The sequence below is a fragment of the Cricetulus griseus genome, chromosome 4 (genome assembly GCF_003668045.3).
Source record: "Cricetulus griseus strain 17A/GY chromosome 4, alternate assembly CriGri-PICRH-1.0, whole genome shotgun sequence".
Lineage (NCBI taxonomy): Eukaryota > Metazoa > Chordata > Mammalia > Rodentia > Cricetidae > Cricetulus > Cricetulus griseus.
The window spans coordinates 194,724,320-194,749,081 of record NC_048597.1 but is presented as its reverse complement, the minus strand read 5'-3'; the positions used below and the strand labels follow the sequence as shown (position 1 = coordinate 194,749,081).

Sequence of the window (24,762 nt, the reverse complement as noted above, 5' to 3'; positions counted from 1 at the left end):
GGATCCTCAGTGTAAGAGTCTTTCTTCCTCCCACCCACTTTGGGATGGAGGCACTATTTGTTTCTAATCATCTATAAAACCTGTGGAACTTTAAGTGAGCTCCAGGAGGCAATGAGTTGGCTTCTGTACCACCCCATTAAGGGACCTGCCCTCAGAGCTATTGATTGCCCCTATTCTTTCCTAGGAGAATTTCTTAGAGTCTAATATAAAGTATTTGAATTCAGTCTACAGATATCCAGTTACTTTAAACTATCAAGTTTATCCACACTCTACTTTCAAGATTTTAATGAAATCTTAACTATATCCCTATTATCCACTTTGGGATGCCTAATATGGGAAAGCTTTATTTCTCATTTCTCTTGAAGCATCAGATAGTGTTGATAACTTAGTCTATGTAATTTCCTTGAAACCTTAGTTCTCTAATAGACTGAATTGAAAAATGTGCAGACATCTATGATCCTTTGTCATTGTAGAAGTGGTACACTCATGTAGCTTTCTATATCTTAAGCAGAGAATTTCAACATCCTAGCTTCTTATTCTGGAAAGCTTTTTAAAGATAAGTGAAATTTTAGTAAGACATATTTGAAAATCAGATAAGTATACCAGTTATGGCAATGATCTCAAAATCATTTTTGCATTATAGGACAATGCTAGAGTTATATCCTACCATATATAATTTTGAAATATGCACTTGTAAGGTCCTTTTAGCATATTTACAAATGGAATTTAATGTGAAGAATCACATGTATCAGACTTAGAAACATTACAACCTTCCCATTACTCTCTTTTTCTAGTTTGGATGACATTGGTACAGCTCTTCAACTTTTTATTTTAATAAATTACTTTGCATAAATTTGATTTTTGGCTTCCAAGTGAAAAACCAATAATTCTTATTACTATCTAACAGAGAGAGACAGAGACAAAGATTATATTCATATCAGAATATCCTAAGTATATACCCTCATGACCTATACATTAGAGGTTGACAATATTTTCTAATTAACTATGCCTCACAGTTACATATCTTACTTTCAAGGTACATACTCTTCCATGTTAATCTTCTTTTTCTTTACTTTCAGTTCTTACCAGATTATTTTAATATATACTCTGTCTCTTTAAAGGCCACCATGAATCCTTCTTTTGATGTCAGTTCAAATACAAGATTAACTCCTTTTTTTTGTTTTGTTTTGTTTTGTTTTTCAAGACAGGGTTTCTCTGTGTAGCTTTAGAGCCTATCCTGGCATTCACTTTTGTAAACCAGGCTAGCCTCGAACTCACAGAGATCCACCTACCTCTGCCTCCCAAGTGCTGGGATTAAAGGTATGCTCCACCAACGCCCGGCAATTAACTCCTTTTTTATGTAGAAAGAAAAGCTAACTGGAAAAAGTTCACAGAATGTCTTATTATATGTGTCATAGTGCATGAATGTCTGTAAGCTAGAAAAGCAACAGAAATTGCGAAAGAAACTACAGAGTATGAAATGAGATGGTCAAATTTATTTGATTAGCATATTACCCTAGATGCCTTAAGACAAAACCTTCCAAGACACTTCTCACTAACATTTTCCTTCTCAATTCATCTCAATTTTGAGAAGAGTGGTAGCTGTGATCAATGCAGACCAGATACTGACTTAGCCCAGCCAAAATCAATACTCATGAGACCTTGTGTTAAAACAATATCAGTGTGAAGTAAACATAGCCCATTGAGATATTATCAAAATAATGAAACTTTACTATTCAAATTGCTTAGTAATTCTAAACATGAGTTCTAAACATGATTGGTTCAGATCTCCTTCCTTCTGTATCTGTCTCCTCCACCTCCCTAGAGCTCCACCTACCCTCAACCAGTCCCCCCCCCTTGTTCCACTTCTTGCTCTTATTCTCTAATCCACTTTCTTCTTCTCCTTTTCCCTTAAATATCCTTTTCATCTCTTTCCTCTTGTCATTGGCGACACAATGCTCCCCAAGGGCATTTTTTGCTTTCCACTGACCAAATGGTACCTTCTTTGGAGTGGACCTATCATTCCCATCACAGATTGGCTGAGACATTTTTATTCACTGACTATTCCTTAAATTCACATTGTGGATCTTCAGAGCTCAGACTTGTTTTATGAATGTGGAGACTGACAGTCTGAGGTTTATGGCTATTAATTACTGTGTCTTATGACACTTAATGGTGCTAATTAATATTCATCTTACTCTGCTGTTATAGAAGAGTGATTGAAAGAAAATAAATAACACAGAATACATAGGATACTACAAAAGAGTTGGACAGACATGATTTCTGTCATTTATCAACTTGCATAAATTTGCCATGAATCCCAGCCACTTACCTCAGCTGTAAAATTGTGCTAACAATGTATTTCAAGTATTGTAAAAATTAAGAAAGACCTGTGTGTATGTGTGTGTGTGTGTGTGTGTGTGTGTGTGTGTGTGTGTGTGTATGTGTGTGTGGTGTAGAACATTATAAGTGGATTCACAAAAAACAAGCACAGGTATGTTTGTTACTTCTTTCTCTTTTCTTTGCATTCTCTCTACATTGAGCTTATGTTCTGTATTTAAGGTCTCCAAATAAGCAGATTCAGACAAGGGTATGCCAACATACTAAACAATGCTCTGCATGTAATGTTATCCCTGACATATTGTTCACCAAATCTTATCATTTCTCATACACATATATTTAAAACATAAGTTGAATGTATGAATATGTAGAAAGACAGAGAGATTTAACTCCTAAATCCTCCCCACTAGGAAACATATGCAAGCCCTTAAGCAAAGGTATGCAAAATCAAACAACCAAACTGAAATAACTCTGGAGATTTCCCAAAAGGCTAACATACTTTCAAACTGATGAGTCTTCACAATTCAACAATTTATCTTGAGGGAAAAAAATACATTGTTCATACGGAAAGTGGTACCCAAAGTTTACATCAATTCTACTCTTAATCAACCAAAGCTAGTGGAGGAATCCTAATGTTCTTAACAGGGTGAATAGGTAACAAAATGTCATAAAACTGCACAGTTTTCTTTAGTGCTTTTGAATTTTAGTTCCATAACTTTGGAAGTATGCTTACACTTCACTACTTGGCTCAATCTTAAGTAGATTTTCTCACTTATACTTCACTACTTGGGTCAATCTCAAGTAGATTTTCTCAAAGGTGTATGTACTTGGGAATTTTTTTTGATACAAATACAAGTTGGTAGTAGTCAAGAGGTTTTTAGTGGGTGCCAGGATTTAGGGGTGAAAGAATCATGTAACTTGAAAGTGACAGCTTGAGCTCATTTAGAGATGAATGAATTCTTTTGTTCTGATTTTCATTATGTACATGTGTGTGTTTATAAAATTTATAAAGTTATATGTTAAAATGATCAGTTAGCAAATTTTAATTGGTTTTCGTGTCTCATTCAATAATAGCAAAATGTTCTTTTGAACTCAGAATGTGATTTATTCTTGCCTCAGGAAATATCTATGTAATTGGTAGCCTATCTTAAACACTTGCCATCTATCCTAATTTTTGGTTTTACCACAACTTACTTTAATACTATCACAAAAAAGACAATAGTTGTCAGGACATTTCTGTGTTTCTAAAAGTGGCAGGCAGAAACCTAAGTACCTGATACTCATGGCTCTGTGCTTTGCTCAAACTTCTCACTCCAGACCTATTTGTCAGTTATGATAAACTGGCTCATCTGATGCCAACATACAGAATAACTTCTTCTAAAACAGTTGTCAGGCATGACCCATATGATTTGATGTCCTCAACGGTGAAAGGAAAAACTGTCTCAGGAGTGCCTGGTAGGATAAACAGAGCAGGCGGCTCCTGTAGTCCCTTTGTCCCCACAGCCATGGTGATTAATGAAGGAGGGAACTAAAAATAACTGCACAACAGATGGCAAAAGTCGCAGCACCAGCACCTGGTTTTCTGAAATGCTTTTCAGAAATGCTAACCTGCACACAGCATAATGAGAAGGGGTTTGCTACGTCAAAAGTGGCAGTGTTCAGAACATTCTCGAAATTGAAGAGTAACAAAATAAATATGGATCATTTGTCCTTAGCTACTAAGATTTTAAATTCCAGGAGCTCTGGAAATGCAGCCAAAGGATGCAGTCTTCTTGGTGTTTATGACAGAATTATTCAGCTGCTCCAAAGACAGCACACTCCATGTGACCAGTGTATAGTATCCTGTCTTGGCACGACACTATTCTATGAAGTGTTACAACTTGGACTCAGCAGCCAAAAAAAGCATGAGATTAAATGAGATTTATGAAAACAATCTTGTGTGAGAATGAGAACAGCTATTGGAAAAAAACACAGAGAAAAAAAAAAAGACTTGTCCCTAGGATAATCACAAATGCAACTGTAAGAAGTTGACTTGATGGCACTTACTGGAATAATTTACCCATGTGGCCTCCTCTTGAGGGCACTTGATTCCACTTACCTTGCTGTACACCTAGATATTATATGGTCAAAATAACCTTGTATTTTTTAAGGGGAAATGATGTAATGGAAGTTTTCTCTTTTTATTAAAAGGTAGTTCGCTAATTTAACAAACACTGAAATAAATGCAAGCTTTGTCTGAGTGGCAGTGACTAGCATGTAAATGCTTGACTTGTGAGGTTAACTAAGTTATGAATACATTAATTAATTAGCTTATTAATTAATGTATCAGTCTAATTGCACAGGTATACATGTTGATCCATGGCTCCAGAGTAGGTAAAGGCTGAAATCTGGTCAATCACTATCCATAGAGACTGCCCCCAGATGACAGGCCTCCTTTTACTAATTTGTTCCCCTACTGGAGATATATATTTCCTATTAGTCTCTTGAGTATGAACGCCTCTTTCTTATATTTTTTGTTATCTCCAGTCCAGAATGCCTTTTTCTAATTCACAAAAATGCAGTTTAATATAAACAGAAGCAATGATACAAATATGACAAAGAACCTAACTAAACTGTAAGAGAATAAAGTCCAGTGAAATAAGAAATACACTCAAGTTGCACAAGTAGAGTTTTTATAGGTCCTAAAGACTAGACACTGACAGGCAAGATTAGGTAGCTGGAGAGAGGTTCTTGGGTATCCAGAGCATTGGAGTCTAGTAGAGTCACACCATACTATTACTGCCAAACTAGATACTGTATTCAAAAATTAGTAAGGCAACAGTAAACATAGGTATAAGAGAGCATGGTGGATCACTCAGCGGTTCTTACACAACTTGTTTTCACCTTCCAGTGTTTATAACACTACAGCTTTGTCAATGAGACATTTGGTAACTTCCGAAAGCATCATAGAAAAAATGTGTCAAAAAAATCCTTAGCAAAAGCCAATTCTTCTGGAACATGGGAGTTCTACCTGTCATTTTCTCATAATTTATAGACATGCTACAAGATAAAGAATAGGTAAAAACTCAATTCAACCACACATTTGAACTAGCCCATCAAGCAAGTGTAGCCAGAGATTCTTAAATTAAATAACTACAGTATGAGACTGAAAATTAGATACATAAACTGTGTGAGCAAAATGGGCCACTGGTATTCAATAAACTATTATTAACTAACTAAAACATACAGCACATTATTGTGAATATCAGTCAAGATTACACTTATGGCTATGATCCCCTGTTTGAAGATGATGAAGCAAGAGAGAATAATTTGACTCTTGATAGGTCTCCTAATAAAGTTAAACCAGGAATACTGAGAAATAGTGAATCTAAGCTCAAAAGATAGAGTCGATAATTCATTCGAGCCCTGACTTCTTTTACCAAGTTAAAACATATTGTTTTCTCAGTAGATGAGAAGACAACAGGTTTCTTTCCTAGGGGAAAAAATGTTAAAAATAAATCTTGATACTCCTTTAGTCCAGATGTGGTGAGAAAATTGAAAGTACAAGACCAATCAAATAAATAAAGTATGTTAGACAGTGCAGGAGAAACACTATGGTTCCCAGAAATACAAAGATAAAACAAAAACAGCAAATATTGAAAACTCACAGACCCTAGAGAGTGTAAATATAAGAACACTTCGTGTCACACAGAGGACTGGGCTGAGGTTAGGCTGACACCTCTCATGAATCATGTCCTAAAACCAGTGTCAAGTCTCCACCTACTACCAGTAATTATATCTCTCTGGAGAGATACAGCATCCTTAGTCCTGCCACAGATGAGGCAAGTTGCCAGGAACATGGCAACATAAAGATCAGAGACAATCAAAAAACTTGGAAGGAACAGGAAAACTTCATTTGCAATTCAGGGAATTGAGCCAGTAGCTTAAACTATACAACTGCCTTAAAACAACTGACAAGACAAAACCATCAAATCTTTTAAACTTTTCTATCAAGATAATACTGCACAGAAATGTATGTTCAACACCTGGAGACCATGTGTTATACGAGAACACATTGCCATCCAGAACCCTGTGGTCACTGCTCTCCCTCTCTCCATTCTGGAGGAAAGAGACCCAAAGACTATGATAGCCCCATAGAAGTGTTCACATACTCAACGTGGTGACTTAATGGTGCTAAGTAACACAGACTCAGCACTGCATGAACCTTAAAGATGAGCTCTGGAAGAAGCCTTCCCACTATCACTTCCATCCCCATGAACTTCTTCTAGTGTCTTGTTTCACATTAACAAGAACTTAGAGCACATTGGAGATACACATAGAAGGCTCTGTGTGATGATTTGGGGTTTACACTGCTATAGAAACCATATCATAAACTGAAATTGAGATGATAGTCTATAGATAAATCTGACAATCAGCTACTTGAGTTGTTTTAAACTTATTTTTGGTACATTCCTTTAGCTTGTATTCTCATTCCTATTGTTCTTTGAGAATTATATACAATGAATGTTGATCACATTCACTCTCTCCCCCAACTCCTCTCATCCCTACTTCACTGCTTGCTCAACTTTGTATCCTCTATTTAGTTTGTTTAAACCTGTCAAGTATAGTTGGTTCTGACTATATACTTTGGATATGGGGCTTTCCACTTGAGTGTGGGCATCCTACCAAGAGCCATGTACCCTTAAGGAAAAGAGACACCCCTCTCTAAAGTGGAACTCAATGGAGTTGTGCCAGCCCCCAAGCAGGCATCGTCAGCATTTCCCCCTACACCTCTTCAAGAAGCTATCAATTATCAGTGACTCCTTAGCTAGGGGTGGTACTTCTTGACTATCCTGCCTCATGTTTGGATTTTGTCTGACTTGACAAGCTTGCAAAGGTTTTATCCATGTTGTTTCAACTGCTGGACATTCATATACATGACTACCCTAATATTTCTAGGAAAAATATATTTCCTTGTAATCATCCACTGCTTTTTGCTCTTATAATCTTTCAGCCTTCTCACCCACAATGACCCCTGAGGGTATGATTTAAACACCCCATTTACAGCTGAGCATTATCAATCTTATTTTCTGTACCTGACTGATTATGGGTTTCTGTGTCAATAACTATTCACTGGACTTCATATTTTTAAACTTAACATTCTTCTTCAGGACAAAGGAGCTCCTCTGGGATCACACATATGCTGCTTTAACTGCTTGGAATCACACCCCCAGGGGTCTTAAGTTTCCTGCAATTCCATCTCCACAGCTTGGTGCCAATCCATTGGTGAAGCCTCTGGCTTCTTCTCACTTAGTGAACCCAACAGTACTAGATTCCACCACTCTTTGTGGAAAAGGAAGCAAGCCAAACCCCTAACATTTACCTTGACGCTAATAGAAAGAAGGAGAAATGAAGGGGAGGGGAGAGAAGAAAAAGAAAGTAAAGGAAGACAGAGGCAAGACGGATAATTCTAAAGAAGAGAGGGCTTTTCAAACAGAATAGTTTTTGATGATCATAGCATTGCTTGGCAATAATCCCAGCACTCAGTAGACTGGTTTAAGAGAAACAAAAAAGGAGATGTGCATAGACAAAATGATTTCAATAATTTCATCAAATATATTACAGAAGCCCCTGTGATGGTTAACATTAATTGTGACCTTGACAGAAACAGAATCAGCTGGGGGTTTGCTTCTAGGCCTGTCTGTGAGAGATTATCTCCATTACATTGACTAAGGTAGGATGTCAACGGCACCACCCCCAATGTGGAGGATCCAGGACTAGATAAGAACTGAGAATGGTGGCTTAACACTAACATACATGCATTCACCTCTCACTCTGTTTCCTGATCGTGGATCACATTTAACCAATTACTTCAAGATCGTTCTGCCTTGACCTCTCACCATGATGGACTACACTTTGAACTGTTAGCTACAATATTTCTCTTAAGTTGCTTTCATCGGGGTATTTCATGACAGCAACAGAAAAGTATAATTAAGACATGTTCATTCTACATGATTAAGTGAAGAAATTAGTAGATAAGAAAAGGCAGAAGACAAAGGAGTAGCTTTTGACTCACTATATGAATGAACTTTGTTAAGTTACTGTTATCTGAAAGATGGGAAGGCATTTCTGTGGATCTCCATGTAAGTGTTGAAGATTTCTTTAGAAAGATACTTGTTCAGGGATTAACAGTAGAAAACAGTTGAGACAGATCAACACAACACAAAAAGTCTCTCAACTGAGTATTTGCAGTTACTGAATTCTGGCCCCTTCTGGAGATTCAGTCCTTTGACTAAGATTGTTTTTCTCTCTTTTGTTCTAATTGTTGAGCCCTGAGTGAGGGTAGTATTCTCAACAACAATTTATTTTCCAAATCTTCATTGGCCTTCTGAAAGAACTAAAAACATTTCATGAGGTCCTGGTGGTAAGCTATCACGTTACACAAATTGACATCTGAAAACAGTTTTAAGAGTACAAGGTAATGACACATGCTCCAAACAAATACTTTATTCCTACTGTGCATGGGAGAAAAAGGAATGAAAGATTATGAATCATGTTTCACAGAGGAGTGTCTATGTATAAGTTAACAAGAGCCATGAGACCACATACAAATAATTAATATAATCTCTACATATGATTATCACACATTTATAGCATGTTTGGGTTTGTTGCATGTGGGTATATCTAAATGTTTTGTGCTGATCAAAAGTCAAAACAGCTTTTTGCCAATATTTGGAATTTGGCAAGACTTAAAGTGATTTTTCCATTATTTATTAATGCCATATGAATTCCAAGGGTTATTTATGAGAAAGGTTTAATTCATTGGGTAAGTTTCAACTGATGAATTTGTTTATAAAAGCCTGTTAATGTCTAGAAATTTTTTGTCAATTAAACAAATGTTTGAGGTGAATTTTTCATCAAAAAGAGCATTAATTCCAAATTTATTATAAGGATTTTGATTCTAATCCCTATTTGGCCACATTTCCTTAATAGAATAGCTATCAGCCTCATACCCACTCCATGCCATGTACCAAAGAAGCCTTGTGTGACTTTGTTCCTTAAGAAATTTCTTTTTTGATTGAGAAAAGACTAATAAGGAACTAGACTGTGCTTGATGTAGCCGCCCATGAATTAGACAACTGATGTCCACAGATGGTCTTATTTAAGAGTAAATAACTCAGATTTCAGGAAAAGAAACTTGTGTTTGGCTATGAAAATCCAGTACATCATCTTTGAGGAAACAAGATCAAACTGGGGTCTTACTAAACAAAATGTATAGTGAAAAATATTAGTGAGATATGTAGGGGTTGTCTTCAGCACCCACATGGTGGCTCACAACCATCTGTAAATCCATTGGTAGGGCATCTGACACTGATACCCTCTCAGTATGGGTACCAGACATACAGGTGGTGCATCTTAAAAATTGTGAATTAAAAATAAATGGCCCAATTCTAAATTTGGAACTTCTGGAACCATTTAGAATTCATATTCTTCATTATTCAGACTAATGGTAGGATGTAGTAGATATTTTTGAGGCAAACAGAGCCAACTTCTGCTAATCTGAAAACAGAAATAGAGAAAAAAATCGAGGGCTTTAGGTGTTACATGGTGACAAAACTTGAATATATTTTGGAAATAAAGGAGATTAAGTGCATGTCTAAAATTAGTCATTTTTCCTGAGTAACACAGAGTACCTTTGTTAATATGTAAACTTCATTAGGCAGAATCCCAGAGTCCCTAAGATATCTGACTGAATATGTTATGATTCACATTCAGTCAAATCCTGTATAAAAATTCATTTCTCAGAATGAATAATTTTTCTGTTGTTATACTGTTTGAACTAATATTGAGACTTGCTGGATACAGACAATGAAACTGGACATGTCATATTGAATTAGTTACTTTTATGTTACTGGGATAAACACTATGACCAAAAGCAACTGAAAGGAGAGGGTTTATTTTGGTGTCCAGTTCCAGAGAAACAGAGTACATCATTAAATGAAAGTCCTCCCTAAGCCACATACTCCATGTAGTAAGGCTTTATGTCCTAAAGGTTCCATAGCTCCCAAACAGGGGGAAGAAATATTTTAATACATGGCCTTATGGGGGAAATTTCTCATTCAATCCATATAGTTTATTTCCTAACAGTCTTCTGTTTCTTCCACTTGAGCAATGAGGGATTGAGTCTCAGATACATTTATGAAGGTTTGATGGGAAATTTGGGCTCAGAGGTTCTTGACTTTATCAACAGTTCTATTCATGGTTGCACATAAGTTCCCAGTGATGCTGGCAGAATAAAATGATTCATACGCTAGCCTTGCAAACCAAGTTCTATGGAAATATGGGAAATATCATGTCTGATGGGGATGAGGACCGCCCCATAGATATTAGACTGAACATGACCTGGTCACTCATGTAGTTTTTAAGGAGTTTGCATTTTGTTTATGAGGCCACGGGGAGCCATTAACAGATTTTTAAAGAAACAGTCAGCATGTTCCAAGTGTTACTAAGAGAATAACTTCAGCAGCTGTAAGAATCAAAGATGAGAACTGCACTTATTTCCCAGTCATTCTGATTGCCTGTGAAGTCCCATATAAATATTGCTGGTAAATTATATTGCTGGCACCATACTACTAATAGTATATATTTACATTACAGAATTAAACAAAGAAGAAATGAAACAAGATTCGATTGGTACTTCTTTTAAATTCTATGTTATTGTTATTAGTAAAATAAATGCAACCTAGTGTACAGTGAAGATAGTAATAACTGGCTGTGTTTGATAAGGTGTCACATTGAAAGGATGATCACTGTCTAGTCCTGCACTCTGAGGAAACCTTACAGATTCTCATTCCATTAGACAAAATGGCTCTTTTACTCCCAAGGGAGGTACTAGCATTGACTCATATTACTAAGCTAATTTCCCATTTAAAACTTACTTGTTCTAGATACTATTCTAGATTAACTAATCCTCACAACAGCTTTATTAAGAAGATACTAAATTATCTTCTTAATATGTATGAGTAAGTTAGTTATCTTTCTTATTTTATCTCTCTCTCTCTCTCTCTCTATATATATATATATATATATAGAGAGAGAGAGAGAGAGAGAGAGATCACATATGATCTAACACATTCCCATGCATTAGGAGAGAATCTTCATAGCCCTGTGGTATACATTCCTACTTGGATGACTCACACAGGATAAATGTGACAGGGTGAGGGGGAGATGATAGAACAAAGGGCCATCAAGAGCTAAGAGATCAGAGATATTTTGATCTAGAGATACGAATGATGAGGAATAGCATTTACAGATTTCATTGTCCTTGAACTTAAATTCAGCAAATACAGAAGAATCAACAGTGACACAAAAGTCATCTTTCCCACAGGCCAGGTTTGGTTGAATATAAGCTATTGGTTTGATTCCAAAATATATGTTACTGTTTTGTTCTTTCCAAAATTTAATGACTTAGGATTTTGCTTTCAAATTTGCTAGTCAGTGGATCTCTGAATCTTGTCTCAGCTGCCCAAGGAGTAGTTACAGATGGCTGAAGATGCCTTCCATTTTGATTGTACACAGGATTTGTGGTCCAGACAAAGGGAACAAGAGAATGATGACTCCCAGCCACAATATTTTTGTTGCTATTTCATAATTGTAATTTTTCATCATAATATAAATACCTATGTTTTGGTGAACCCTGTGAAAGGATTGTCTGACACTCAAAGGGGTCATGACACACGGGTTGAGAATCACTCACCTAGGGGAACCATAGAACACAAAATTTATGAACATAATAACAAACTTCATGAAAGAATTCAGAGTTTAAAGAAGACACAAAGAAACAGTTAAATGAACATAAAGAGAAAAAAACTTAAAGATAATAAAGCCATTACTGATGTTTAAGAAAACATAAACATAAGGCTGATGGAAATGACAAAAACAACCCAGGATTTGAATGGTACATGATAGAAATAAAAATGTTGATGAGGGCTCAAGCTGATGAACATGGAATTGGAAAGCCCAATAATCCAACTAGAAGACTCAAAGGAAAGTCACACAAGTAGAATGAATCAAACACAAGAAAGACATTGCTGCGGAATATTCATTTACACTGTGAGAATATATGTCAATGTGATTGGTTTAATAATCAAGCTGACTGGTCAATAGCTGAACTGGATACAGTTAGGCAAGAAAGCCAAACTGGGCATGATGGGAAGGAGAAGGGCAGAGTCTAGAATTGCCAGTGAGATGTAGAGGGAGCAGGAGATGAATGTACCAAGCTAATAAAGTTACCACCATGTGGCAGAGCATAAATAAGGAATATTTATGCTGTTATGGGTTAACTTAATATATAAGAGCTGGTTAGTAAGAAGCCTGAGCTATTGGCCAAGTATTTATAATTCATATTCAGCCTCTTAGTCAGTTGTTTGGGACTGGGAAGTCAGGGCAGGAAACATCCATTTATAGAATATCACGAGTCAAAGAGAAAGTGGAAGGTCTAGATGAAATAAGCAAAGAATATGAAAATTAAAAAAATCAAACCACAAATGAAAGTAACATACAGGAAATGTGGAACAATGAAAAGACCAAACCTTCAAATTGTAGCAATGAATGAGGGAGAAAAATCCCAAGTCAATGGCATAGACCACATCATCAACAAGATCACATGAGAAAAGTTCCTCAAACTAAGGAAAGGCATATTCATACAGATAAAAGAAGCACACAGAGCACCAAACAGAAAAGAAAATCCCCATGGAATATAATAATTAAAAGACTGAGTATGTAGAACAAAGAAAGCGTATTAAAAGCAGTAAGAGGAAAGAAACCACACCATGTATAAAAGAACACCCATCAGAGTAACAGCTGATTCTTCAATGGAAACTTAGAATGCCAGAAGAGCCTGGAGCAATACATTCCAAATCCTAAAAGACTGTGATGGCCAATCTAGACTATTATACTACGCAAAATACCTGACCAAATTGAGGGAGAAAGAAAACTTCATACAATATAAACAACCTAAAAAGTTCAGGAACCAATACTTTCTGCTGAAGAGAGGGATTGGCATAGCCATGAGACTACAGAAAGAAATAAAAGTTGTGTTTACTAAAACACAAAGTATCACTGGGAATACAAACAACAGTAAAATGTCACAACACTTGACTGCAATTAACACAAACATTTCAGTGATAACTCATACACATACTCTCTTTCACTCTCTCTCTCACACACACATACACATACAGAGAGAGAGAGAGAGAGAGAGAGAGAGAGAGAGAGAGAGAGAAGTAGAATGGACCTCACTGAGAGGAAGACTAGCACTGTAAGAGGGGTTAAGAGATAGTGAGGGGGTAGAAAGGATCAAAATGCATTGTGTACATGTATAAAGATACCATAAAGAAACCCATTATGAATAATTAATATATGCTAATAAAATATTTCAATAGAGAAGTGAGAGGCTCATTTTCTCCTCCTACTTTTTAGGCCCCTAAAAGAAATGAGAAGGCTCCTCTTAAAAGGATTGCAGACTAAACAAATGTTTATAAATTTAAAAAGATTGAAATAACTCTGTGTATCCCATCTGATCACAATATAATAAAACTTAAAATTGATAGCAAAAATATCTCTGGTAAATACACACACTCATGGTAATTAAACTATTACTGAATGACGAATGGGTCAAAGAAGAAATCAAGAAAGAAATAAAATGTTTTTAGAATTAAATGAAAATAAAAACACAACAAAGCACAACAAAACACCTCGGACACATTGGAAGTAGTCCTAAGAGAGTAATTTAAAGCTCTAAGTGCCTGCATTAAAAAATCATAAAGATGCCTGTGTATGTTTGCATGTTTGTTTTCTAAGGAGAAAGAAAGGGTGTAGAGTGGGTGGGTGGGGAAGTGGGGAGTACCTGGGAGGAACTGGGAGATGCAAAAATCATGATTAAATTATACGAATTTTTTAATAAAAATAGCAAAAATATTTATGATACAACTCAATAATTTTGTAAAATGAGTAAATTAGATCTGAACCCAGTTGATGGTAAGAAATAAAAATTAGAGCAGAAATAATTTAGAAACAAATAACAGTAAAAAGAATTAACAACCAGAGACCCACAGGTAAGCACTGAGCTGAACTCCTGGAATCCAGTTATAGAGAGGGAGGAGTGATGACCAAAGGAGCTAAAACCAGGCTGGAGAAACCCACAGAAACAGCTGACCTGAATAAGAGGGAGCTCATGGACCCCAGACTGACAGCTGGGAAATGTGGGTGTTAGTTAGGAGGCCTGGGCAGTCTATGGGGCCACTGGTAGTGGAACAGCATTTATCTCTAGTGTATGAATGGGCATTGGGAGCCCATTCCCCATAGAGGGATATTCTCTCACCCTAGACACATGGGGGAGGGCCTAGGCCCTGCTCCAAATGATGTGACAGACTTTGAAGATCCCTCATGGAAGGCCTCACCCTCCCTGGGGAGCAGAAAGTGGATGGGATGGGATGGGGGGGGGGTTGATGGGAAGCATGGGAAGATGGGAGGGAGAGGGAACTGGGATTGATGTGAAAAATAAGATTGTTTCTAATTTAAATAAAAAAGAAAAATAGAATTAATAAATCTAGGATAAGATTCTTTGAAAAGATAAGGAATAATAAACCTTTGGCCCAACTAACCTAAAAATCCAACAGAATCAGAAAGAAATGAACAGGCAACATTGTAATAGATGCTAAAGAAATTTGGAGCACTGTAAAAGAATCCTTGAAAACATGTACCCTATTACTTTGGAAAATCTAAAAGAAATGAATGACTTTCTAGATTTAGCCAAACCACTAAAATTAAACCAAGAAGAAATTAACAAGTTAAACAGGCCCATTATAAATGAGGAGACAAAAATGATAATAAAAAGCCTTCTTACTAAAAATGTCCAAGGTCAGATGTATTTACAGGAGAATTCTACCAGACTTTCAAAAAAGTTCTACAGCCATTTTTTCTTAAACTATTAGAAAGGTGGAAACAAAAGGAATATTCTAGAAACTATTTCTATGAAGCCAGCATCTCTCTAATAATAAAGCCTGGTAAAGGTACAGTAACAGCAACAACAAAAAAAATGAAAGAAAAAATACAGGTCAATATCCCTAACAAACATGAATTGAAATGTTCTCAAAAATAATTGCAAACCTAATATGGACAAACATAAAAAGATTATCTACATGGAATTCAGGGATGGCTAGATATATGCAAGTCAATAAATGTAATAAACGACAAAAATGGAATTAAATCCAAAATTACATTATCATATCAAACAACAAAGAAAAAATTGACAAAACTGGACATGGCTTCATGATAAAAATTCTAAAGAAAGTAAGACTAGAGTGAATATACCTCAAAATAATGAAAGATACACATGAGAAACCCACTTTCAACATCATCTTAAGTGGAGAAAAACTTGAAGAAACTCCACTAAAACTAGGAAAGAGATAGGGCTGTCCATTATCCTTATTCCTTTATAATATCATGCTTGAAGCACTAGCTGTGGTAATAAAGCAAGAGAAGAAAATTAATGATGTACAACTAGGAAAAGAAAAATTAAACTGTGCCTACGGGCAGATGTTATGGTATGTATTATTAACAAGAGATCACCAAATTCTGCCACAGTACTTCTAGAAATGATAAATAAATTCAGCAAGGAACAGGATACAGAATTGACTTGCACAAACCAATGTGTTTTTTTCTACACACCACCAGCAAACATACAGAGAAAGAGGTCATGGGCAAATTTCTATTCACAATAACCTCAAAGAAAAATGTCTAGAAATAAGTCTAACCAAAGAAGTGAAGAACATTTACAATGAAAACTTTAAACCTCTGAAGTAAGAGACATAGAAAGGCACTAGAAAATGGAAATACGACCCATGCTAATGGATTAGGAGAATTAATAAAGTGAAAATGACCATTTTACCAATAGCCATTTACAGATTCAATGTAACCACAACACAATTCCCCATCTCATTCTCCATAAAAATAGAAAAAAAAAACTATTCTAAAATTCATATGGTACCACAAAAGATCCTGGATGGCCAAAACATTCCTGAGCATAAAGAACAATTCTGGAGGGATTACTCTTCCAGATAAAAAACAGACCTGTGGGACAAAATCAAAGGCCCAAAAATAAGTACACAAAGCTTCAGTCATTTAAAACTTAGCAACAATACAAAATAACACTGGAGTAAAAAAAGCATCTTCAACAAATAGTACTTGGAAAAATGGATGTTCCCATGCACAAGAATGAAGTGAAATTCCTACCTATCCCCTTGCACAAAAACCAACTCCAAATGGACTAAAGATATAATTGTGAAAATTGAAACACTGAAACCGCTAGAAGAAAATATAGTAAATACTTTAAAGGTAGAGGTGTAGGAAGGGTTTCTTGAACAGGATTCCATTTGCCCAAACATAAGACCAACAACTGAGAAGTGGGGTTTCATAAACTTAAGAAGCTTTTGTACAGATAAAGAAACAATCAACCTGATGAAGAGGAAGCCCACATCATGGGAAAGAATTTTTTCCAACCATACAGATGTATTAACCATACAGAGGATTAATATCCAGAATGTATAAAAAACTAAAAAATAAAGAGTAAAAAAATTCAATCCACTCAAGAATTAGGCCTGTGATCTAAACATAGAGTTTTCAAAAGAAGAAAAGAAATGGCTAAGAAATATCTCAAAAATGCTTATTATTCCCAGAAATTAGGGAAATTCAAATCAAAAGAACTTGGAAATTTAATCTTACCCTAATAAGAATGGCAAAGATTTAAAAAGAAAGGAAAAACATAAGTTCTAGAGAGGATGTGAAGAAAATGGTACCCTCATTCACTCTTGGTCAGGATTGCAAATTGGTCCAGCCCCTTTGGAAATCAGTGTGAATAATCCTCAAAAATTTTAAAATGAACCTACTGTATGACCCAGCAAGACCACTTCTTGATGTACGAACAAAAACTCAGCATCCTACTTTATAGATAATTTCTTAGCAATATTCATTGATGTTCTATTCACAATAGCTAGGACATAGAAACAATTTACATGCCCTTCAGCTGATAAAATGGGTAATGAAAATGTGGTATATGTACACTCTGAAATATTTTTCAGTTGCAAAGGAAAAAATCATGAAATAATTTGCAGATAAATGGATGGAACTATGAAAGATCATATTGAGTGAGGTAAACTAGATCCAAAAGGACAAATATTGTATTCTTTGTTTGCTCAGAGGTTCCTAGCATCAAATCTTCAGATTTGAGTATATAACCTGAGGTACCTACAGAAACCACAAAGTAAAATGGAACCATTGCAGTGATGGGGGAGGGGAGTGGGGTAGCAATACAGAGGGTAGTATTAGGGTACAAGTGACCCAAACAAGTGGGAATAATGGGAAGGAGATCTAGCTAGGGAGGGAGTATGGAGATAAAACAGGAAATGGAGGGGGGTAAAATAAGAGAAATGATGTTTAAAGTTACAAGGAACTATATGATTAGCCACGAGCTTGGGAAGAAGGAAAAACAAAAAACCCTGGTGTGTAAAAGTATACATATACAATTTAAATGAAACTCTCACATCTGGGTTGACAATACTCTCCCCCAAAGCCATAGACCATCTAAAACCCTCAACAGAAGGTAAGGGAAACCCTCTTTTGAGTTGTTTGTCAGTGTTGTCCAGGAGATTCCCAAAACTTTATAGGCTATCTCTTTGTTGTCTCCCAGAGGTTGAAGGTAAGTCCTTGTTGCTGAAAACACCATGAACTTAAGATATAGGATCCGGGGACTCATAAGCTGGAACTGATCCCCCACAAAAAAAAACAACAGTCCTACCCAGCTATGACATCTATAAACCATAACAATGACCAGCATGGAACCGTAACAGTAGTGGCACACACACCTTGATGGTAACCAACAGCTCTGTAATTGGACTTAGTATCTTTTTAAGAAGAGGGAAATCATACCTAGTATCAGAAACCCAGCCTAATGAACTACCCAGAGCTAATGAAGTTATGGATTTTAGAGGAGAACCTACAAATGTCACTTTTCTAAACCAGCATAATTCCCAACAACATTTTAATTATTTGTTCTTACACCTGTAGATTAATGTAGTTTCTATCCGTCATCAAGAAAACTCATTCTTGCAACAGATAGAGGCCATTACAGAAAACCACAACCAATCAAACTGCAGAGGTGTGAGGTCTAGTCCCAAATGATACATCTGCAACCCAACTCCTACATCTAAAGCTCAGGGAACATTGTATAAGTGTCATAAACATTGTAAGACTCAGAAATACAGGGAGCTTTATATAAGAGTGTGTCTCCTAGAAATGTCAAAAGCCACAACCATGAAGTCTTAACAATGTGACTTCTAAAGGTGGTAGGAACAAAGCTGGCACCAATAGACATGCTAATACGGACAATGCAAAACTCACATGGCTTCAACCCTGGACAAAGACTAACAGGCAATTAAGGAATGCTGAGATCTGGAGAAGCAGTCTTTCCCAGGGAAAAGCACATCATTTGGATATCCAATATCATGGTCATTCCTGAAAAATATACATGTAAACAATATACATACTATGCATATTGAGTTTATGTATTTAGGAGTATATATATATCTATATATAGATAGATAGATAGATAGATAGATAGATAGATAGATAGATATAGATATGTATGTATGTATATATGTATATGTATATATATGCATGTATGTAGTAACAAATAAAATGAAGCCGTGAATTTTAAAGAGAGCAAGGGGGTTTGGGGTAAAAAAAAAAAGATGGGGTGATGATGTAATTGTTAAAATCTCAAAAAATAAACAAAATAAAGTATTGATTAAAAATTAACCTTTTGTTTGTATATATACTACAAAATGTCCTTACATTTTATATAATTATTGTGTTTTCCTTGCGCTTAAATTAGTTATTAACTTATTTTTAAAATATAAGCAATGATATATGGGAGAATTAGTTTCTCAATTTTCTGCTTTATAGTTACTTAACAAGCTTTCTTCTTATACCTAATACTTGTTAGTACCTATTGCCTTTAAATGAAATTATCATAAGAAACATGGCAATTTTTTTCTTGATTTCTAGTACCTCAGATTTAGTTCATTTTGTTGCAGACATTGTAGTGGTAAAATATTCATGACTTTTAGTTCTAGTATTAAATGCCAAAATCATGACGGAAAAAAAGGTTGATTTTAATTAACACAGAGTCATTTGCATTTTGTCATCATTTCACTGTTATACTAGGACACAGAGTACAGATGCATTCAAAATATCATTGGTAGTCTAGGTTTGTCTGTTTTGAGTGAATATTCTTGGATTATCACCTTTCAAGTTCCCCTTACTATGTCTCTATGTTTCTAGTGGGTTTTACAGTTTTTTATGATTTGGCCCATTAAGAGAAGCACAGTAGGAATTATTTTAGACTGTCTGCTCATGATGAATCTCATTCTAGCCAGCTATCTCAGCCTGCACTGTTAACCTGGTAAATACAGTTTTCAGTGTTAGCTTTAACCAATCTGAAGATATACTGCAGAAAAGGTTTTTGTTGAGTAAGTGTCAGTTTGAAAATGAAATATCAAGGAAATGCCTTTCCAGTGAAAAACAAATATATTCTAGCATCTTATCCATATGATTAGGTACAAATGTACTCAAGGCAACGAGAAGGAAGCACTGTTTATTCTTTCCACAGTAACCCCTCTGCTACCCATACTATCATAAACCAGTGAGAAGTCCTGTCCAGGAAGACTTCTTCTTTGTTTATTACATAGTCTGACTGAAGACCTCAAAGAGACAAATCTATTTGTTGATGATTAGGTCAGTATAACAGGAAACTGATGAGGAGGATTTAGCAAGAGATATATGTGCCCACATTGAAAACTTTGGTTAATGGGAATAAGAGTATGAAAGGGAGCATAGTACAATCTCACAGAATTTCAAAGTATTATTGTGAACTAGGAAATCCCTTGTGACTCTCTTGTCTGTATAGGTCTTCTTTGCTCTTTTCTAATTTATCCCAATCCAAGTTCACATGGAAGCCTATATTAATATGGTAAAAAGGGTACCTCTTTATTTATTATCTTAAGCAATTTGTATATATCTCCATCCTAACACCTACCATATGGTAATTGTATTATTTGCTAATGTGACCTTTTTTATCATGGCATTATATATTTTCAAGGAATACTGAAGAACCCAAAGATGAAGGCACAACCATAAAGACTGTGTATGACTAGTTTGATCAATGGTATTTGTGTTGAAATGGTATGTACATTTTCCTGGTGCATCCTTAAGGAGAAAGCTTATCTTATCTGCCTTTTGAGCCCTGCCTGCATTCATATGTCCTTTCAATGAGGACATCATGGAGGTATCATCATTAATCACCACCCTCATTGCAAGGAATTCAGACTGCAGGTCTAGGGAGTTACAATGTAGGAGCAAAGACTGGACCTCTCCAGAGAGCAAAGCCCTTCTACCTGAGAGAAAAAAATGTATTTCTACCTGTTTTTTTTCCTGTTGTAAATGATATAGCCTGATAAAAGAATGGAAGACTAAATCAACGTAATTTGGCAAAATAAACATATATTAGCATATAGAAAGGGAAAAGCAAGTTTTATGCCATGACATTGTTTGCAAAAGTAAGCTCTGAGACATGCATTTGCTTCTAAGTTCCTAGGAATAAAATAATTAAAATGAAAGTCTTATTAGATGTTACTTTCTTTCCCAATACTATGTAAAGACTTTTACACTTTAACTACGAGCTTTTTCAAGTGTTGTCATATATGAGATGTTAGTAATTACTGTGATAGCTGTGTTGGGAGTTTAACTGTATTTTCTTGCTGTGCTCCTTAATAACAATGATGAGGACCACTATAGTCTTAGAACCAACCGATATGGGCCTGGTATAATCACCATGAAGATTTATGATGCTCATGATTTATTTAAGCAGAAAATCTAAAATTATTACAGTACTAGTTTTCGTAGTTTTTTTTTTTTTTTGGTCAGAATATCCCTTCTTTTCAAATGAAATTTATGGCAGAACCCCAAGACAAACACAAGTCTCTTGATTTAGGTGGGAAACATAGGCTCTGAGACCTGCCAATTTGACTTCTCTTGTTCTTGAAACTCAACAGCAGGGCTCTAGAACACAATGTGGAAGTCCCTGAGTTAAAACAGTGGGTATCCCATATGGGATTTAGACCATATGCTCTCCTTTGCTTAGGCTTTGATAAGATTTGGACAGCAGACCACGGTTGTATGCTTTGGCAAATCCCCACACATTTATATAGATTATGAAGACTGGCAAGAGCACATTCCAGAAAAGTTATGAAATGTTTAGACAGTCTCTTGTGTATTTTGCTGATCTTTATAAGCATATGAACCCTGGTTGCTTGGTGATTTAATTTAAAGTGATAATTTACTGGCCAGAATTGATTGGTATAATCCTATCCTTATGAATTAATTCGAGAACTTGAATTTACCCATTAAACATTTCAAATACTGCCAAGCCGGGAAAAAACACAAAGGCATATATGAAAAGAAGTGCTGGAGTGGCAGAAAAGAAAATGGAAAATTAATTCAGAGGATTTGGAACTGTTCTAAAGTCGGACTCATTCTTTAGATGGAAACACTTAATGGAGCTAACAAGACTTTTAGGGAGTGATTTCCTGATTGATCCCAGATTTTGGAGATGTTATTTCCAAATCTCTGTCTGAGGTATTTTTTAAAACCATGGAAATAGAGCTGGTAGCTTAGTTACTAATACTGCTTTGGAGATTAACGTTTTCAAGACAGGCACCTTTGAGTTCACAAGAAGTATAGAATCCACAAAAAGTAATGCCACTTGAAATACAAAGTAGGCATTTTAGCTCACTCCATTGAGTTAATTAAGAGCCACAGAGAATAAGGACACTCAGAGAATTTAGGACTTCAGCATGTGCTCCTCTTATAAAGGAGATAATAGTATTTACAGGGCAAGGTGAAAGTTACATTAATAGAGCTTGTTTTCAAGGTTCCTAAATGTTTCATTCATAGTTCTGAAGCAGTTTAATTTCTTAGTTTATGATAACAGAAATCTTTCTGCAAACTTGTTTATTAAAGAAAAATTGATGAGTCCAGGTTAATTTATTCTATTTCATCCCTTCCCATCCCTTACTCATCCCCCTGACATAGTATATATAGATGTGCTTAAAAACAAACCTGGCTTTGAATACCTTTCTGTAGTAGTCTATAAGAATGCCCTGGTTCATCAGTGGCCTGGATTTGTAGGTTGACACCAATACTGGTGACATTTAGTGTGGAAATAGGCTGCTTCAGTAAGTGATTGCAACTGTGGGAATGAAGTCATGGTTTATTGCATACCAGGGCCACACTGCTTTGAGTGTGGATCTGGGTGCTGGCAAGTTGTCTTTTTAAGAAGTAACAATTATCACTTGGCTTTGAGAGTAAATATTTTTTTACTGAAAGAAAATATGAATTGGGCTTTAAAGAATATAAGGATGGAATTGATGCAAGACATAAAGTGATAGAATTGGATTTTAGACTCCTGGAGTTTACTCCCAGATCTGCCATTATTCTGTCTATCCTTGAGGGAACAGTTTAAATGCAGCAAATAACATTTTCTCCTTTATGTATTATTAATGTTTAAATAGAATACTTCTCACAGGATTATTTAGTATAGCTATGGACACACAGTAAATGCTCAATATTGGTCACTCTGTTTTATGGCATACTAAGTTATCGCCAACATTATATTGTCTTATTATCTTATGAAACAAACCATGATGTAAAGAGAATGATGTCATATTACACATTGGGGAACCAAGGCTCAAGAAGGCTATGTAAATGTTAAATGGCTGATCTAGCCTTTTATATTTTTCAACCCAGGTCAGTTAGGGTAGCTGTTGGGGTAGCTGACTATTTCAGAATGTTTGGCATGTCATAGAAGTGTCATAATCAGTAAGCTGTGCAAGTTAATGTTTTGCACATTAATTAGTATGTTTTTGCTACATAACAAATAACCCTCCAAATTGAGTGGTGTAAATCAGATAAGGACTCTTACTTTGACTAGATGGGACAGTCTGAACTAAAACTGGACATCAGTATGTTACTGGGTTGGTTCTTTTTCAATGGTGGCTTGCAAAGTGAGTGAGTTTCAAATCCCCAATGTCAGTGTCATTCCAGACCACATTCTTCTCATGACTCCAGAGGGTAGACTAATATGCACATGCCACATTTCAAGCTTTGAGTTGCATATATCCTGTTATCATCTTAGTAGTCTGTGCCAAAGGAGAGAGATAGGGACATGTGGTCCTTCTTCTGTGGAATGGACTTGAGAGAAATATGACAGGTGGCATGAAGAAAGAATTGAGGAACTGAGGGTCCATGATATCATATAATGGAATCTTCTTTGCTTTAATATGCTGATCACAAGGCAGTCAATCAATAACAATTCTATTCTATGAACTGTTGGAGAATCTGGGGTCCTTCTGTTTTCTGTCTTGTTCCATTGCCTGATTTGGCCTCAATTACTAACATTAGGAATTCAACATTTTTTGTCAAATGCTAGATGACAAATGTGTTATTTTTTGTGGGCCATATGGTCTCTGTCTCAAATGCTCGACTCTGCCAATAAAGCACAAAAGTGACAGTAAGCAGTGTGTACATGAATGAACGTGGCTTTGTTCCAATACATTTTATTTTTGTGAGCACTGACACTTGAATTCTTTGTGATTTTCATGTGTCATGAAATACTTCTCTGATTTTTTCCCAGCCTCCAAAAAAATATAAACCCACAAGGTCTGCCAGCTATATAAAAATAGTCAGGTGGCTGAACTTATCCCATGAGCTACAGTGTTGACTTCTGCCAGAAAGCTTAAACTTTATGCCTTCAAGGAGCAAATAAGTGAGAAGTCATCACAGCTGTGTCAGTGGGAAGGAAGCATGGGTATAGTAAAAAGAGACAAAAAGTTTGTGCAGGCTGGAATTTAAAGAACTGTCTGAGCCAATGCTTGGCATTTCTATTTGTGTCTAAATAGTGGGGGTTAGTTGCATAGTCACATGTAGCTGCAAGGGATGCTGGGATAGGTAGTCTTTATTCTGCCTGCCCAAACATAGTAGGTTCTTTTGCTGTGGATGAGAGTTGTAGCAGAATATGGGTGGATCAACTATAACGCAATCATCTCAGCTGTTTTGGATGCTGGATCATTTGGGCCACTGCTTCAGGGGGTCTTGCTTGATCAAACCATATTAGTCTGGAAGGAATCCACAGCTTTTCATTTTCTGTGTAAACAAAAGCAGAATTTTTTCCAAAGTAACCTGTCTTTAGACTTATATTTTTAAGTCAAAGCATTTTAAAAATATATAAGTTCAATTAACCCAGCAGCATTTCTTTCAGCAGTTGTTACT

General features: G+C 35.9%; 1 non-coding gene across 47 annotated transcripts in view; it reads right to left on the bottom strand.

The window, feature by feature from the left end:
• The window catches only part of LOC103161076, a 389,511-nt gene that overhangs the window by 254,064 nt on the left and 110,685 nt on the right, over nt 1-24,762 (bottom strand). Inside the window, exon 1 of one of the 47 annotated variants that reach the window (XR_004769703.1) lies at nt 18,778-18,908. The exons of 45 other annotated variants lie outside the window; for them this stretch is intronic. This is a non-coding gene — a transcript (uncharacterized LOC103161076). Of the gene's footprint in view, nt 1-18,777; nt 18,909-24,762 lie in introns of those variants that run through there. One more of the 47 variants, XR_004769702.1, reaches the window with a different exon arrangement.